The following is a 20,263-nucleotide window of genomic DNA, read 5'->3' as shown; positions in this document are numbered from 1 at the left end:
CGAGCACGGAACCCCCAGTGCGCGAGTCTGACTCGCACTTGGCCGGTTTTTATATTAAAAGACTACGGTTTGAGTAGTCTTGATACGTGATAATGCACTTCAAGAGGAAATAATTTTAAAATATTATGGAGAAATAGAGGAAAATATCTTAGAAATCTTTAGGCATACCTATATTATATGCTGCCCATATTAACTGAAAAATCTTCTTTAGGTGAACGCTTTATTATAATATGATACTTTGTCGCCTTATGATTAATGCTTGACCAGCAGGGCGATTCAGAACACTTCGATAACATAACGAATCGATTCGATTCGGTATCGATCTCGAATCGAACAAATTTTATCGTGCAATTCAGAACGTTCGACAAAAGGATTCGATTCGATTTCGATTACGGTACTGTTTTCGATAAGAAACATTGCGATTACATGTGCATTTATAAAGTATGTTATGTTACCAAAATTTTACTTGTTTTTAAATTCAAGTTAAACATTAAAAAATAACTTTTATTCATCTTGAAGGTAATTTAAGTCATTACTTAAAATGATAGCTTATTAAATTATTGATTTCGAGAGAAAAACATCGAAATGTACTAGTGAAGTTTTATTAAAGCTATCCTCGTAAATACACACAAATGTCAAACATCAATTACGTCTGTCAATCAATGGCAAGTTTGGTTTTTTTTTATTAACTGGTTTTACGGCTCTGGGTTCTAGCTTTTTTAAGCTCGGTGTTGTGATTTTTGTCCGCTGGTTTTAGGGTTTTGTACCCGAAGGACACCAACGGGACCCTATTACTAAGACTCCGCTATCCGTCTGTCTGTCAGCGGGCTGTATCTCGTGAAGCGTAATAGGTAGAGAGTTGAAATTTTCACAAAATGTGTATTTCTTGCCGCTATAACAACAAATAATATTAAATTTCAAAGTTCCAAAACTGTTGTTTCTTGTACGATGGTACGAAACTAGGTGAACAAAAAGATATCGAATGCCCTATAGCTTTCGATAAGTAAACATCAAAAATTATCGGACGTTCGACAAATATTATTCGGTTAGGTTGTTGTGAATAGCGTTTGATAGTCGTAATCGAACGATATCTACGTCTGTTCGATTCGGTTTCGGTTTCGACAATTTCACTGTCGATTCGGTTATTCTGAATTGAAAATACATTTTATCGAACGACAACTTGCCGAATCGATCGACAATTATGTTATCGAAGGGTTCTGAATCGGCCTGCTGCTAGATAATATTATAATATCCATGACTTTGAAGAAAATTAGGCCACTGATATGACTCATAAAGGTAATTTATTCTGATCTGACTTAAATTGGGATGCAAGATCTCTTATTACCAGGAGTAGCTATCAGATCTAATTTTCCAACTTAGACAGCTTTGTACAGTATAAACTTGAGCATATTATAACATGTTTCAAAAAAGAATTAAAAGTAACCGATCAATAATGATCTACGAAACTAATTTTGTAGTTAATCATGTATCATTGTGTCTAAAATCTTTATAAGCAAAATCGCAAGTATCAAAACCGTTCAGTCCAACTGTACGTTTGTTAGTGTGGATGTAAACAAGCTATGCATGTGTGCATACAAACAGCGAGTGTTGTTCACATCGTAGCATTGAGCGAGGTCATGGCACTCGGCGCGTGCGACGATATACTTTATACTTGTATTGCATTGTATATACGTAGTGAATAGTGATACTGCTTTGCTATACTTATCTATCTACGTAAGTATAGCAAAGTAAAATAATAAAAAAACCGGCCAAGTGCAAGTCAGACTCGCGTACTGAGAGTTCCGTACTCCAGTATTTTTTCCAACATTTTACACGATAAATCAAAAACTATTATGCACGAAAATAAATAAAAATCTGTTTTAGAGTTTACAGGTAAAGCCCTTTCATATGATACCCCACTTGGTATAGTTATCTTACTTTGAAAATTGAAACACATTTTTTTTTTAAATGATGTTACCTCAAATTCGTGGTTTTCAGATTTATTCCTGTATATGTGGTATAAGACCTACCTACCTGTCTTTCATGATTCTAGTACAACGGGAAGTACCCTATAGGTTTCTTGACAGACAGACAGACAGACAACAAAGTGATGTCGGACTCGCACACGTAGGGTTCTGTATCATCGTACAAATAATAAAACTTTAATTTTTATAATTTTCATGGTAGCAAATGCATCACAAATACACAGTCTATAAATATTTCAACTCTCTCCCTAATACGGTTAACCTGCCTGCTGACGGACAGACAGACGGACGGACATCGGAGGCTTGGTACTTAATAGTTGAGGCACCCTTCAGATACGGAAACCTAAAAATCATTATCATTATCATTATCAAACTGTACGAGAGCGGTGTCTGAGTGCTAGACCGGACCACTAGGGTTTCTCCCCGAGCTGTGTTGTGCTCGGTAGCGCCAGCTGGGCCGACGGTTGTAGTTTGAAACTTCTATACATGGTGCAGATTGATAAACGCTCTGTCAATGCGATTGAGAGTTGCGTATTTTTCTTGAGGTTCCGATTAAGCTACCCATGCTGCCATCTAGTCCGCACGTCGTGAGTAACCAGGCTTGGGTCCGTGCATCGAGCGTTTTGTTAATTGATTGAAGAAGCGACATCTGCTTGTGAATGTGGCAACCGCTACAAACCGATAGATGTCCACTGCTGGGCATAGGTCTCTTATAGAGACTTCCTTAGTCTACCCGCCTGAATCCAGCGGCTCCCTGCGTCTCGTTTGGTGATGGTGTGAAGGAAAACATCGTAATTCAAATTGCATGCCTGAGAGTTCCCCATAATGTTCTCAAAGAAATCTGCCAACCACCACTTAGCCAGCGTAGTGGACTATGGCCTAATCCCTTCATAATATTCCTATTAGAACGTAGGAGAATGGAGACCCAAGTTTACTAAATGTCTACAATACATAAAAAAACTAGGTAAGTAGTATATTTTCCAAGTACACGGCATTGGCAAAGAAAGCAATTCCGTCTGAAAATATCATTTAAATGAAAATTAAACATAATGAATATTTACATAACAAAAAGGCGTATTCTGGCGTATTCATAGCCCTTTGTGATTATTTATTGTCCGTAAGCAAATGAAAATAAGCTTCTACAGACTGTCTAACAAGTCAGCTGATGAAAGTCATAGTGCTTCCAACCAGTATCATTTATCATTTATTTATTCCATGCATTTCAATATTATTTACACCAGTAATTTAATAATTACAACAATAATTATTATTATTCTATATTGAAATCCCGTCTTTTCTAAGAATTTTAGAGATATGGTGGGCTAGAATCTAGTCAAATTACTGCTGATCAATCAATAGTTGGAAAAATACGATTCAGCTCCAATTGAATTAATTGGTTAAAGCATATCAGCCGACTTCTTTATTTCTAGGAGTACAGTGACAGACACATTGTTATGGTGTTTGAAGTTGGTATGTCTATAGAGACTTTTGGTCTGGGGCCTTGAAGGACTGTAGTGCCACATACATGTGCATAAGAAGTGATGAGTACACGGAAGGCCGAGGGAAGTACGAATTTTCCACATAAGGAAATAAACGACTGAGGTCACAATATGACGACAGCTTCAATAAGTTTGTGTTATATGACAATTGTTTATAATTTTGTTTATGCGATACAGGATCCATAGTCTGTAATTGCAGATACCAGTGGCGCCATCTAGCCTATTCCTTGTAAGTTACGTATGAAATATAAATACAAGTAGCGTAGTCGTAGTAGACGACGCAAGATCCACCGGATATGACCCCGTCTCCGCGCTCGACAGCGAACTCAACGCCGCCGTCGCGCGGAGATCAATCCCGGACTAACAACACCGGATATACAAAGAAGCCCACTAGGGCCGTAAGCCAAGATGGCGGGCCCTAGCCGGTGAAATCCCGGCTAAAAGATCACCACCAGGGTACAATGTTGCCCTGCGCCTCACCCGGGTAAGGAGGCCATGCCTCGAGGCCCGTACCCCCGCTAGGCCGTTCCGACCAAACGGAGAAGACCCGCACTACTACAAGTAGCGTCATCTTTTATCAATATACCACACCACACCACAAACCAGACTACCACTAATTTTGTATTCCAACTTCAAACTTCAACATTACAAACACATATAACGTTATGGTGTTTAAAGTTGGTATGTCTATGAGACTTTTGTTTTCAGGCCTTGAAAGACTGGAGTGTCACATACATTTGCATAAGTGCTGATGAGTACACGGAAGGCCGAGGGAAGTACGAATTTTGCACATAAGGAAACAAGCGACTGAGGTCAAATGACGGCCGCTTCAATAATTTAATCTTAACGCGGTAATACCGTTTGTGTGATATGACAATAATTGTTAATTCTGTTTACGTATATACATTAAGAACATTTAGTGGTACGAGTACATTGATGATTTTTTTTTAATAATAATATAATTTTTGAACTCCTGCGCGTCACTCCTCCTGGTCCCGGCAGAATACCAGCGCTCAGGTTTTGTTTTAAAACCTGCATCATTAATGCTGAGTCGGGGCCTTATCATCTTGTGCCATGTGGGTTCAAGAATTAGTTATTATTAAGTACTTATTAAAATGCACTACTAACCCATTACTAACTTAAGTTTGTCTATACTTGTTGATGCACACACGAAATGAATAAAAATTTTTCCTTCTTCTTTCTTTCTAATACAAATACCGAGCAAACGAACAGGCGGGTCACCTGATGTCAAGCGATTACCGCCACTCATTAACATTTGCAGCAACAGTTGCCGGCCTTTCAGGAATTTGTTGGTCCGCCCCTTGAATAACCCCATGTTGTGATCTAATGGGAACACCGCAGAAGGTGGTTGATTCCACAGTTTGCATGTTCGTGGAAAAAAGGATCTGGCACAACGGGTGGTTGAAGTGCACCAGGCACCCAGGTGGTGCGGGTGAAATTGCTTGCGATGCGATAGTGTGCGATGCGATTTCAAGTTTATTTTTACCCGACTAGAAAAGTAGTATATAGTTTAGCAGTTCTGTGTGCTTGTTGCTTTTTTGAGTTAGCGTGGCAGACTATGGCCTTCTTCTTTGTCGAGCGGTCGTGGTCGTCACTGCAGTGCTGTAGCATACTTAGCGTCTCTTTTCCTCTCTGATGGCTGCTTGCCTAATGCAATCATGTAAGGGGACGTCCATCGCAGCTCTCGCTTGGTAGAGTCCATCTCATGGGCGATCTACCACGTTTTTTAGTGCCTTCTACTATTCCTTGAACTACTAGAAAACTTTCAAAGAAAGTGAGAGTGCGAGCCCGTACATTTAAACAGCATGTTCACACAAATGTAAATTAAAAATTTATAACACCCTCGACAAGTGATGGTTACAGTAATAACTAGAAAAGAGCTGATAACTTTCAATCCAAGAAAATCGGTTCAGCCGTTGAACCGATTTTCTTGGATTAAAGCTACAAACTCTCGATCAAGCCACCTTTCAAACAAAAACAACTGAATTAAAATCGGTTCATTAGTTTAGGAGTTATGATGCCACAGACAGATACACAAATACACAGACACGTGCGTCAAACTTATAACACCCCTCTTTTTGGGTCGGGGGTTAATAACACTTGAAAAATACAGTAGGTATAGTCTTTTTCGTTACATTAGAGGACAATGCTGCTTTATACCGACTTCTTCGAGAAAGGACTTGCTGGTCTGAAATTCGGTCGGTCAAGACTATGGCCTAAAACCTTATTCTGAAAGGAGATCTGTGTTTAAAAGTGGGCTGGCGATGTTGATTACAATACTTAGGTACTCACTTCGCTATAATTTTTTGAACTCAAATGCTGTGTTTTCCCGTTTACGTAATCACTGAAACGATCTTTTCGTCATCATGACACGGATAAAGCAATGTGCCAATTACTCCTCAATTCCAACTAGAAAGATTACTTGCAAAACTGTTTCAGATAAATCTGATAAAATACAGGAAAATGTAAATAAGAATCATCATCAACGCAATATATACTGAACATGAGTCCTCATCTCAGAATGAGGAATAATCCACCACGCAGATTGGCAGACTTCACACACCTTTGAGAACATTATGGAGAACTCTTAGGCATGCAAGGTTTCTCACGATGTTTTCCTTCACCGTCTGGATCATCACTTTACACCAGGAGACCGCAGTCAAGGGCTAACTTGTATGGAAACAAAAACCGGCCAAGTGCGAGTAGGACTCGCGCACCGAAGGTTCCGTACTCGGGTATTTTTTTTGGACATTTTGCATGATAAATCAAAAGCGATTATGCATAAAAATAAATGAAAATCTGTTTTAGAACGTAGAGGTAAAGCCCTTTCATATGATACCTCAATTGATATAGTTATCTTCCTTTAAAAATTTAAACATAATTTAATTTTTTAATGATGTAACCACAAATTCACGGTTTTCGGATTTATTCCTTTACTTGTGCTAAAAGACTTACCTACCTGCCAAATTTCATGATTCTCGGTCAACGGAAAGTACCCTACAGGTGTTTTGACAGACACGATGAACGGACAGACAGACAGACAGACATACAGACAGACAGACAAAGTGATCCTATAAGGGTTCCGTGTTTCCTTTTGAGGTACGGAACCCTTAAAAAAAGTAAGCAATGGTAGATACTTTTTAAGTTGGTAATTAATATCATCTGAACGTGTAACAAGAAATCACATTCTTGATTCTGATAACGCGACGTCGAGGGCAATTAGCGATTATTCTCAGAAGTAATTTTACATTTTATCGCCTTATTATTTTTTTTGCACTCTGATCGCGTCGCAATAGGAATCCCCATCGATTTTTTTACATTGTCAACTCATTTATAGCATGTGTAAAATATTTCGATGAAATATTTCCAAATATTTCCAGATTGATAAGGCCAAATTCGAAATTCTCGTGGCATAAGAAATTTAAAAAATTGCATTATCCTCGCCAAGCGCGAGCATCTTAGGCTGAAAATGAAAAATGAAAAAAAAAAAATGCCATTTTAAAAATAGTGTGGGGAACCCCGAAATAATTTGCAAAACCTTTTTTTCAGTGACCCCGTTTTTTCTCCTCCGCCAAAAATAAATATTTTCAACAATATACAAAATTTAAAAATACGTGTGTGTGTGTGTGTGTGTGTAAGTATATTTCATTTTATATTTTTTAGTACAATTGTTGTGAAATGTTTTTTTTTTTTTTTAATATTTTGAATTGTGATTAATGTATATTAGATTTTAAAGAATTTGAATAATGTATATTATGAATATAAAATGACTACGACTATGACTATGTATAATAATCACAAATTGTACCTAATTCCTTCATCATCACTTACCACCAGGTCTGATTGCAGCCAAGCGCTAGTCTATAAATTAAAAAAAAAGTGAATCCCGAGCAGTCGCTAGTCTAATACTTAGCGGTTTTACAAGGACTATTTTACGGAAAGTACCTACTTAATTTGGCAAAACCTTGCGCTTGACATTGTATACTTATCTAAAATTGGCCAATAAAATTAATTACGATGGATTAATTGGTACTCCATGGTGCCAAGGTTAGGACAACTGGTTTTGAAACCCGTTTTTTAATCGTGTCATAAAGATTATATTTTGTGATGACGGTCATCTGTGACATTTCTACATATGGGTTGAATGCTTTTTTTTTGAATAAAATTATTATAATATCCTACATAATGTGATTTTTTTGTGATTAGGTACACAAAATATAGAAAATAAATAATCGATATATAGAATTATTTGATCAACCCCTGGCAGCCCACTAATAAGCACTGGTCTCTTCTCAGAATGAGAAGGGTTGAGGAAGGGAGAAGTGAGATGGGCCAACCAGCCAGCCAGCTCTCGACCGGCGAGCCCCACATACCCCTCCGTACAGGGTGGGTACGTGAGACTCCCGTACAAGGAGAGGCGACCGGAATACTCACTAAACTCCAGCGGCGCTCTTGCGCGTCGCCTAGCGACTGGGTCACGGGAACCGGGTTGCGATCAACCGCAACCCAGCCAGCAACATCCACCGGGGACCCACTCGCGAGGTCCCCAACTGCACGTCTGAGGCGCACACATGAAGTGCGCCTCTCGACCCGAGGACTCAACGGGCGACAGCAGACCGATCGCCCGGAGCCCCCGCCAGGGCAGCAGGCGGCGACCACCCACGTCGCCTGCGCCCCGGCCTTCGCCTTCATCCACTGTGCCCTCTGATAATCAGAGGGACACGCGGAGAAACCTTCCCCTCTGCCAGGTCATTAGCCATAGCCAACAATATCCCCGAAGAAAATTGCTAGCCATGTTACCGAGGTGCACCGGCCCGAATACTGCTCTTCCCTTCTGATGACTTCAAAAGGGACCAGCAGCGCCCAGGCACACTGGGAGGTTTACTTGCTGGCACCCGTACCTCATGTTTTGTCTGACTCAGAAACTCAAATAATTTATTCAAATTATTGTATTCCTTTTGATGGTCAGAATTGTTAGATTTGTAAGATGATATTATGGTGATGATAATTAATTACGTTAATTTTACGTTAATTCTAAACGCGCTCAGGTCTGAGAAGAGATATGATATTTTTTTATATTTTAACAGGCTGTTTAAAAAATCAGGTTTAAGAAAAAAGTTATCTGATATTTTTCAATATACCAATTACAAATAAGTGCAGGGTGCACATAATATGGTGTTCTTTTCCATTGTTTACGTGCATTCGGAAGGAGTCAAGTTTTTCCGGTTGGGTAAGTTAGTCATAATTATTGGTAAAGCCATCCATTAGTCGTAATAAGACCTTGTGTTTTCTTGCGATAAAATCACACGTACATAATGTACTACTTTTAAACTAAAATATCAATAATTGTAAATGTATCATTTCAGATTCCATTGTTAGAGTTACAAGTGTAAATTAAAAATTTATAACATCCCCGACAAGTGAAGGTTACAGTACCTAAAAAAGAGCTGATAACTTTCAAATGGCTAAACCGATTTTCTTGAATTAATAGCTAAGAACACTCTCGATCAAGCCACCTTTCATTAGTTTAGGAGCTACGATGCCACAGACAGATGTACACAGATACACACGTCAAACTTATAACACCCTTCTTTTTGGGTCGGGGGTTAAAAATATATAGAGTTATGTAGAGTTAAAATGGAGCGTGAGAAGTCATAAGTACCTACGGCTCGTATATTGATTTCCTATTTGGATTCTCTGTAGGTACCTACTTAATTGCAAAGATCTAGAACTATTATTTATTAGATACAATTATAAAGGTTACCATGATGTAACGATGCAATAAATGTCCATACTTAAATGATTAAAAATTGACTAAGCGCGAGTCGGACACGCACCGAGGGTTCCGTACTTTGGAAGAATACGTGTTTTCAAAAAGCACCTACTTGTAGAAAAGAATTTTACTGCCCTTCAACTGTAAGACTATAATTTTTTAACTTTATTAAAGTGTATTATCTACAGGTACTTGAATTAAATTAAGAATTGATTGATATGCATTCCTTAAAAATTATTAAGTTTACACAAAAATATAGATTTTTATGTGAACAACTTAACGATTTTTAGATTTTTTATGTCAAACATAATGTGGTCTAGATCAACGAGAAGTAGATACCTTGGTATACCTAGGTTTTGATTTACTTGCAAGTGTCAAAACTGTATTTTTTGATTGCGTTGCCTTACGAGTAGAAGCTCACTTCCTTACAGCTCCACGGGACCGTAGACCTAACTAAGTACCCATTTGGTATTAAGAGGGGTCTCTCCGTCACTCGCTCCATACAAACGTAGTTCCAATTTCATTAGAATATGAAGCAACCAAAGTCCATGAAATTTTGTAGATATATTCTAGAAACTAATATCTATGCCTGTGGTTTTCCAGGTTTCTGTTAAAATATTCGGTTTCAAAGTTACGCGGTCTTAAAAATTCACATACAAATCTTTGAGCTGCTGTAATTTTGAAACTACATATTTTTAGAAAAATCTAAAACACCACTAGAGAGCCTTGTTAATTTCAATTTGCTACTTTCAGGCGTTTTTTTTTAATTGAAAATAAGATGACAATAAAACTCAAAGTTAGCTTTATCTAATTACTATAAAAATCATGCCCGCGTGGAATTGTGCCAAGAATGCTAGCTGCATTTTTTTTCTGCGCTGGATAGGCCTTCTGTAAGCCGATGAGGCCGATCCCGGTGAAATGCCTCGTAAAAATTTTTAGCACTAAGACTCCATGGCCCCAGGGTCTCCACGGCAAACGGAACAAAAATGTAACTCTCAATAAGAGAGACATACTTGCGCCGCAGAAAAAGAATCGTGACATACAGACAACAACTAAGCGATTCTTCTTTTTTTCGTTTTGAAGTACGGAACCCTAAAAGCGAAGTAGTTATAGGTATCTTGAAAAGTCTATACCTAATTACCTATTTAGCATTCGCCCGTACTCTACGAGACACGTAAGGTCAAATTAAACAAATCGATATTAGTACAAGTTTCGCTTATATTCTCCAAATATAGACAGCGTGGGTAGTACAAATAAGGATGTAAAAAAAGTAAAGGATATTATTATAGACCTTTAATAATATTAACTAGATGAGTCTACGACTTCGTCCGCGTGGATTTAGGTTCATTAAAAAACCTGTGGGGACCCTTTGATTTTCCGACGTAAAAATTAGCCATCCGACTTCAGGATTCAAGCTATCTTTGTGCTAACTACCCGTGGCTTCACCCACGAAGATTAAAGATAAAAAAAAACCGGCCAAGTGCGAGTCAGACTCGCGCACTGAGGGTTCCGTACTCGGGTATTTTTTCCAATATTTTGCACGATAAATCTTGCTTTAGAATGAACAGGTAAAGCCCTTTCAAATGATACCCCACTTGGTATAGTTATCTTACATTGAAAATTGAAACATATATATTTTTTTTTTAAATGATGTGACCACAAATTCGTGGTTTTCAGATTTATTCCTATACTTATGCTATAAGACCTACCTACCTGCCTTTCATGATTCTAGGTCAACGGAAAGTACCGTATAGGTTTCTTGACAGACACGACGGACAGACAGACAAACTAATCCTATAAGGGTTCCGTTTTTCCTTTTGAAGTACGGAATCCTAAAAACCAATTTTTTTTATGTTTTAACCAGACAGACAATTCCGTTTTACTTATATAGATGTCTATAAATGTAGATTATGCATAGGTACTAATAAAAACAAAATTAAAATAATGAATTCATAGCAAGTTCTTGGTATTTAAGTGTTTTTTGTAACGACTCTAGTCAGTTTCGGAACCTTTGATCTTCAACCGGCGGTTTTCGTTCTAAGGCATAATAAATAACTAGCGACCCGCCCCAGCTTCGCACGTCCAGCTTTTGACAATTTTCGTACGGATCTCTAATTTTTTGAAAATAAAATATAGCCCATGTCATTCAGAAATAATGTAGCTTCCTACTGGTGAAAGAATTTTCAAAATCGGTTTAGTAGATCCAGAGATTATACCGTACAGATAAACTTAAAAACTTTACTTCTTTATAATATTATTATTAAGTTGTATTATAATGAGTACCTATAATAAGTCTCCTTCATTTTAGGAGTTCAATGAACTTTACACCTAACGAGACTCCTTTAATTGGGTTCAATAACCTACCCAAAAATGGATGCTAGCCTAGACCTTATACTGGATAAGGGATCCAATCCCAAATCAAAGTTAGTGCATTTTTGAACAATAAAAATATACCACTAATTGTTATAACGGTGAATAGAATTAATTAATGTAACGGTGAAGAGAAAAAATTTAATAGAGCCTCGATAGCTCAACGGTTGAGAGCGGACTGAATTCCGAAAGGTCGGCGGTTCAAACCCCACCCGTTGCACTATTGTCGTACCCACTCCTGGCACAAGTTTACGTTCAATTGGAGGGGAAAGGGGAGTATTAGTCATGATTAGCATGGCTAATATTCTTTAAAAAAAAAAAAGTCATCATCATCATCATCATCAATATATCGCCAGTTCTCTATTGAGTATGGGTTTCCTCTTAGAATGGGCAAGCTTTTGCCAAAGTCCATCACGATAGCCCAATGCGGATTGTCAGACTTCGCACACCTTTGAAAACATTTCAAACCCCTATTTTACCACCTTAGGGGTTGAATTTTCAAAAATCCTTTCTTAGCGGATGTCTGTCATTATAGCTATCTGCATGCTAAATTTTCAGCCCGATCCGTCTAGTAGTTTAAGCTGTCAGTCTGAGATCAGTCAGTCACTCAGTCAGTCAGCTTTTCCTTTTATAGGATAGATCAGTCATGTCAAACATGTAGCCTACTGAGCATAATTTTGACAAGTGTAAATTAAAAATTTATAACACCCCCGACGATCCAAAGTATCTGAGTTTTCCAAAACATCATTTTCAAATAAATAATTATGTATTTAGGCAACGTCCGTCTTGACAGCTTGACATTTGTCTATTGACATAATATTATGAACCTAACGGTTATCTAACCTTCTTTTCTATAAGAAAACTAGAAAAGAGCTGATAACTCTTAAACGGCTGAACCAATTTTTTTAGATTATAGCTAAGAACACTCTCGATCAAGCCACCTTTCAAACAAAAAAAACTAAATTAAAATCGGTTCATTCGTTTAGGCGCTACGATGCCACAGACAGATACACAGATACACAGATACACAGATACACAGACACACAGATACACACGTCAAACTTATAACACCCCTCTTTTTGGGTCGGGGGTTAAAAACAGCCAGATACCTAATTGCAAACAGCACTCGACCAGTTAATTTTTTTTTCTTTCTCTCTTATTAATTTCGAATGCAACTCGAGCGGTTAATAAATATGTGCAGACAAATAAACACTCAGTCACCGATAGCCGTAATCTTAAGGACAGGTAGGTATAATCTTTTTATACACATTTATCTTAACAGCATTAAAATTTTTAAAAGACCTTGGGCCATCGAACTTTGCACAAATCTGTTACGCCACACTGTAAGGTTAACCGCACTTTGGATGCGAATTTATATCGTACGTAAACGTGTTAACACTGGTCGTACGGATTGAGTGCGCTCACAAAATACGTTTTTCTCCGTTAAATAGACAATGGCCCAGTGATATAACAGTTTGCACGAATTCCTGCTTATGAATAACCTGCACTTTCAAGATCATTAATCCCTCCGACAAACGTTTGTGTTCGCAAACCGAGTTAATTAATTTGCCTACATTCATTTTTTATATTCAAAAATTGCTTTTGAGCGTTGAAGCTACACGCACGTATAAATACGATTAACTTGCACCCAGTCTGCGCGCTTCCCATAGTACTTGGAAGGACGGAATAGTTCATGCGTGTTCGTACGAGTTCGCACGAATCAAATTCGAACAATAACGCATCCAATGTGTGGCCGGCCTAAAAACATCGTATAAGTTTGCACTGTTTGACGATGTCGTATGTTTAGGGATCACTTTGTTTGCATTTGTAATGCAATTGTTTGCATAAGAGTGATAGCCTAGTGTTTAAAACGTCGGCTTCCCATTCGAAGAGGCCGGGGTTCAATTCTGGTCACTAACTTTTCACAGTTATGTGCGTTTTAAGCAATTAAATACTCGTACCACTTGCTATAACGGTAAAGGAAAATCATCGTGAGGAAATCTCCATGCTTGACAGTTTTCCATCCACGAACTCCCGACCAGAGACCGACTCTTTTAACCACTACCACTATGCTGCCACTGCTTTAGGTAACCTATATTATTATGATAAAAATAGCTGATCCATCCTTTCTTCGCACAGATATTTCTGAAAATCCCTTAACATAGGAATCCATTCTATACCTAGGAACATATTAATATTATAAATGCGAATGGATCTATATGTCTCTCTGTTTGTCTTTCTATCTGTCTGTCTGGTAGCTTTTCACGGCCCATCTGTTTAATAGTTTGACAAAATTTTATACGAAGATAGCTAACATAAGCTAATTTTTGCCCTGAAAAATCAAAAAATTCCCACGGGATTCTTAAAAAACCTAAATCCTTATGGAATAGGAAGAATAAGAAGGTTCCATATGGATCCATATGGAACCTTCTTATTCTGAGAGGAGACCCATTCTCAGTAGTGAGCCGGTGATGATTGATGATGATGATTATGGGAACCTACCTAATATAATCGTGTTCAGGAAACTCGATCAGTTTTCTAATAATGCAAAATACATCATTGAAGGTAGGTATTCGTAGAAAAGATAATGATCTCTGACCTAATGTTGGTACGATGAATCAGTCATCGGCTGATGTAAGTTGGTCCTTGAAAACTAAATTAACATACAAAATGAAATTCTAAGAACACTTGAAACATTATAACGTATAATTTGTTGAAATACTAATTTGCCAATGTCTGAGTATTTAGGATGGGAACATAATTGTAATATGAAAATATTGTTTAGGTATTTCTTAGAAGACTGAAATGATATTCTCTCTTTAATATATTTCCTTAATGGAGTTTTTCTAAATATTTCTGTAAATATATCTATACTAATAAATAAAATTGGAGTGTCTGTCTGTAATTTCGAAATAACTACCTCATATTAAGCTCATATGGTTATTTGAACGATACCATAACTGAATCACACGTTTTTAAAATTTTTGTCTGTCTGTCTGTCTGTCTGTCTGTCTGTCTGTCTGTCTGTCTGTCTGTTTGAAAAGGCTAATCTTTGGAACGGCTGAACCGATTTTGACGGGACTTTCACAGGCAAGTAGAGGATTGACCAGGGCGTAAAATAGGCTACTTTTTTAACCGACTTTCAAAAAGGGAGTTGTGTTTTTCTACCTATGTACACCGAAATCTCCGAGATTTCTGAACCGATTTGCGTCATTTCTTTTTTAATCGATAGAGGAACTTTGCGACATTGTTTCATAAAAAATTTGGAGTCCAACTCCTCAATCCTGATGCTGCAGGGGATCTGACCAATCCACGCGGGCGAAGCTGCGGGCATCAGCTAGTATATAATAAAAGGAAAAGCTGACTGACTGACTGGCTGACTGATCTATCAACGTACATACCTAAACAGCTCAAACTACTGGACTGATCGGGCTGCATGCAGATAACTAATATGACGTTAACATCCGCTAAGAAAGGATGTTTGGAAATTCAACTCCTAAAGGGGAAAAACGGGTTTAAAATTTGTGTAATCCATGCGGACGAAGTCGCGGGTATAAACTAGTTTACTATACAGTCAAGACTTATTCAGTCAAAACTAGTATTGACTAATGTCGACGAGTTTCTGACTTTGAGTTTTTTTTTAATTCAGATAAAAGTTAGCCTTTGACTGCAATCTCACCTGGTGGTAAGGGACGATGCAGTCTAAGATGGAAGCGGGCTAACCTGGAAGTGGTATGGCAGTTTTCATTAAAACCATACTCCTTTGGTTTCTACACGGCATCGTAACGGAACGCTAAATCGCTCGACGGTACAGCTTTTGCCGGTAGGGTGGTAACTTGCCACGGCCGAAGCCTCCCACCAGACCAGACAAGAGATTTAGAAATTGTAAAATTCGATACCCTGCCGGAAATCGAACCCGGGACCTTCCACTAATAAGACCACAGCGCTCACCACTGCACCAGGGATGTCAAGAACTAGAGACAGATCTTCATCATAAATGATTACAGCTGATTTCTGCAATAAACAAAATTATGTAGATTTACTTTATGTGTATAATAAGTTAACAAATGTGGTTAATTAATGTAATAAGTATTAATCTAGCAGCCACGGGCGGGGCTGCGGCCTGGACACGCGAGTGGACAGCGTTGAAAAATTGGCATTAAACGAACTTTATATATACTTATCATAAAATTTAGTGGTTTTACCACTAACTACTTGAAAAAAATTGTTTTTAATTTTCTTCAGTACTAAATCCATACTAATATATTAAATGCGAAGATGTGTCTCTCTGTTTGGATGTCTGCTAGCTTTTTACGCATCCTTTTTTTTTAGTTAAACTAGTTAGCCCTTGTCAACAATCTCACTAGGTAAGTGATGATGCAGTCTAAAATGGAAGCGGGCTGGCCTGGAAGGGGTAGGGCAGATTTTATTAAACCCATTGTTACCTCTATGGTACTTGCACTGGAATGATAAATTGCTTGGCGGCTCGGCTTTGCCGATAGGACGGTAACTAGGCACCGCAGAAGCCTCCCACCAGACCAGTGCGATGCCGCATAGAAACCGACCAGGGGTAAGCCGATCAGGCTTTAATGAAACACATCTTAGACTGGATCTTCACTTACCACCACGTGAGACCGCAGTCAAGGGCTAACTTTTAGGTCTAGGAATAAAAAAAGTGAAGCACTAACATTACAATGTAAAATATAACACGGACCCCTAGCGTACCATCCTTCAGGCGGCCGCTACATTTTTTAGAGGCGAAGGCACCTATCACTCAGGGTCCCGGGAGAAATCTACGGAGAGCTGCATCCCGGCCCTCAGGCTCACGCGTTATCCTAACAACATCATAAGAATTCCAAACACTGATTCATCCTTCTTGAGGCACTATTTTTTCTTTCTTTTTATAAATACCAACTTTATTATTAGGGGAGTAGTCTTCTAAAAGGAAAAGCTGCTGGCTGACTGGTCTATCAACGCTCAGCTCAAACTACTAGACAGATCGGGCTGCGTGCAGCTAGCTATTATAAGAAAGGATTTTTTGAAAATTCAACCACTAAGGAGATAAAGTGGAGGAGCCTCAATAGCTCAATCGGTATAGGAGTGGACTGAAAACCGAAAGGTCGACGGTTCAAACCCCGCCCGTTGCACTATTGTCGTACCTACTCCTAGCACAAACCTGACGCTTAGTTGGAGAGGAAAGGGAAATATTAGTCATTTAACATGGTTAATATTCTTTAAAAAAAAAAAAGTAAGGGTTTGAAATTTGTGTACTCCATTATATGTAATTTAACGTGAAATATACATTTCCTATAGAGTCCTTAGGCATCAGTGATTAACTTAGAACAGTTTTTAAAAACCTTTCAAAAAATTAAAATTGCATTTGACCTGAACAAGAAAATGAATAACATATTAATCCCAAGAAAAAATAAAGTCATTTATTTCACTAAGGAAAGTGCTGGTGCATAGCAAAAAGCTTCAAGAGCCTTTGATCCATGCTTTCTCAAAAGGGCTCGAAGCGAAGTGGCTGCTTAAACTTTCGAAGAAAGAAAGTCTAGTCTTAAGTGGTTACGAGCAAAACAAGTGATATTGGAAAGTCTACAATAAGGACTTACATGTGCTTTTACAATGGACGCTTACTTTATTGAAACTATAGGTAGAGTGACCCTTTTATAGGATCACTTTGTTGTCTGTCTGTCTGTCCGTCTGTCGTGTCTGTCAAGAAAACCTATAGGGTACTTCATGTTGAAAAAATCCGAAAACTGTGAATTTATGGTTACTTCACAAAAAAAATGTGTTCATGAACAAATAATAAGTATTTTCAAAGTAATATAACTATACCAAATGGGGTATCATATGAAAGGGCTTTACCTGTACATTCTAAAACATATTTTTATGCAATACAGTTTTTGATTTATCGAGCATAGTGTCGAAAAAAATACCCGAGTACGGAATCTTCGGTGCGCGAGTCTGACTCGCACTTGGCCAGTTTTTTGTCCGGGGAAAACAAAGAGTTCCCACGGGATTTATAACAACCACGCGAACGAAGTCGCGGTCGCGGGCATTAAAATATAATAAAATATATTAAAATAAATAAAATATATATAGTGGTTGCCTGGAAGAGATAGTGATAAGGCCGCCCTTTGTACTTTACTTTGCGTCATAGTTTATAAGCAATAAAGTATTTAAATAAATAAATATAACGTAGTTCCACAGGCCACAACAATCAAGATATAAACGTGTTATCTGAATATATATAATGCATGCACTAATGACATAGTAGGAGTATTACATGACATAATAATCACTATTAGGTATCTATGCATTCGATTAATATCGATTTTAACGGGCGTCTCTCTGTCTGCAGTCACGTAGACGAGTGGTAAAGGCGCCTTTACAATGCGCGACAATCCATACTTAATATTATAAATGCGACAGTGTGTCTGTCTGCTAGCTTTTCACAGCCCAACAGTTTAACCAATTTTGATGAAAGGTACAGAGTTAGCTTACATCCCGGGGACGGACATAGGCTATTTTTTATCCCGGAAAACCAAAAAGTACTCATGGGATTCTTAGAGGCCCATCCGTTCAACCGATTCACAATATAAAATTTGGTACAGACGTAGCTTGCGTTCCGGAAATTGGCATAGACAACTTTTTATTCCGGAAAATCAAATAGTTCCCACGGGATTTAAAAAAAACGAAAATCCACGCGGATGAATTGCAGTTATCATCTAGTTGTCCTATAAAACTAATAGAGATACAATAAATAAACACTTGGTGAATAGCTGTCTTTATTTAAAATTACATATAATTTTTCTTACAACATCAATAAATAAAATAAAAGATCACCCGTTCGCCCGGACGAGGAGAGCTTGATAACGTGTTATTTGTAAACTTTAACCCAACAAAAACTATCAATCATTCAATAAAATTAAATTCGCAACGAAATCACGTACACCAACCGTTATAGGATGAATAATAAATTGATAATGGTTTTATCAATATGACGAACCTGTGTAAAGGCACGTGAGCCTCTGTGGTTTTTCCTTCGATAAGTTAGCGCTTGTCTCTGGTCTGACCAGAGGCCCTAGTCCTGTTTTTAGGGTTTCGTACCTCAAAAGGAAAAACAGAACCCTTATAACACCCTTTAAATATAATAACCCTCAAGAAAACCTATAGAGTACTTCCAGTTGACCTAGAATCGTGAAATTTGGTAGGTAGGTAGGTTTCATAGCATAAGTTTGTACCTAAAGGAAAAATCAGAAAATCGCGAATTTGTGGTCACATCACCAAAACCAATGAATGTGTTCATGAATAAATAATTAATTAGTCTTTTCAGTTTTGAAAGTAAGAAGTATACCAAGTGGGGTATCATGTGAAAGGGCTTTACCCGTACCTACATTCTAAAACAGAGTTTTATTTATTTTTACACATTATGTATTAGTTTTTGATTTATATGATGCAAAATGTCGGAAAAATTACCCGAGTACGGAACCCTCGGTGTACGAGTCTGACTCGCACTTGGCCTGTTTTTTAGCAATAGATCTCTATTCTCTATGTATTACTACGCACTAGAAGGGTCAATTCCTAACAAAATTTTGAGGGATGCAACTCATTTTTAACCCCCGACCCAAAAAGAGGGGTGTTATAAGTTTGACTTGTGTATTAAATTGTGTATTAAATATAAAAACATCATACACAAATATTGTGTATGATGTATCTATCTGTCTGTAGCATCGTGGCTTGATCTAGAGTGTTCTTAGCTATAATCCAAGAAAATCGGTTCAACCGTTTGAAAGTTATCAGCTCTTTTCTAGTTATTGTAACCTTCACTTGTCGGGGGTGTTATAAAAATTTAATTTACACTTGTTCTAAACTATGTCCAGTGTCCATCGAAATATCAATGTCATACTAACTTTGGCAGCTTCATACACCAATAGCCGATGCCCACGACTTCGTTCGCGTGGATGTAGTTTTTTAAAAATCCCGTGGGAACTCTTTGATTTTCTGGGATAAAAAGTAGCCTATGTGCTAATCCAGAGTATAATCTATCTCCATTCTTTTCAGCCCAATCCGTCCAGTAGTTTTTGCGTGAAGGAGTAACAAACATACACACACACACACACACACACACACACACACACATACAAACTTTCGCCTTTATAATATTTTTTTTTTTTTTTTTTTTTTTATTGTAGGAACACATACAGCATATTACAATACCACTTAGCCAATCATTTCTAGATGTTACAGTCGCCCCTAAAGTGCTCACTAAATAGTCTATACAATCTCAATTCTGTACGGGAGTTAGTAGGTTAGTCTAAGTAATTAAATTAAGTAAAATTAAATTACAAGAAGTTAGTATGTTATCAAGTATTTATAAAATAGTTATGAATAGTGGATATAGTAATAATGTATATAGTATAAATCACGCCTTTATAAGTATTATTTAAAAAATTTAAGTTCATTTACAAATTTACTAATTTTGATGAATATTAGTGTGATACATTTTGTTTGAATAGCCCTTCTATACGTACTAATTTTGTACAGTCCTTTATATTCATGCTCAAAGATAAATAATTTAAAGGGTTTCCTTTCAATCCGTCTGCAGACCT

The sequence above is a fragment of the Maniola jurtina genome, chromosome 20 (genome assembly GCF_905333055.1).
Source record: "Maniola jurtina chromosome 20, ilManJurt1.1, whole genome shotgun sequence".
In the NCBI taxonomy this organism is placed as follows: domain Eukaryota; kingdom Metazoa; phylum Arthropoda; class Insecta; order Lepidoptera; family Nymphalidae; genus Maniola; species Maniola jurtina.
The sequence above is the reverse complement of the archived record's forward strand: the minus strand, read 5'-3'. Positions refer to the sequence as shown.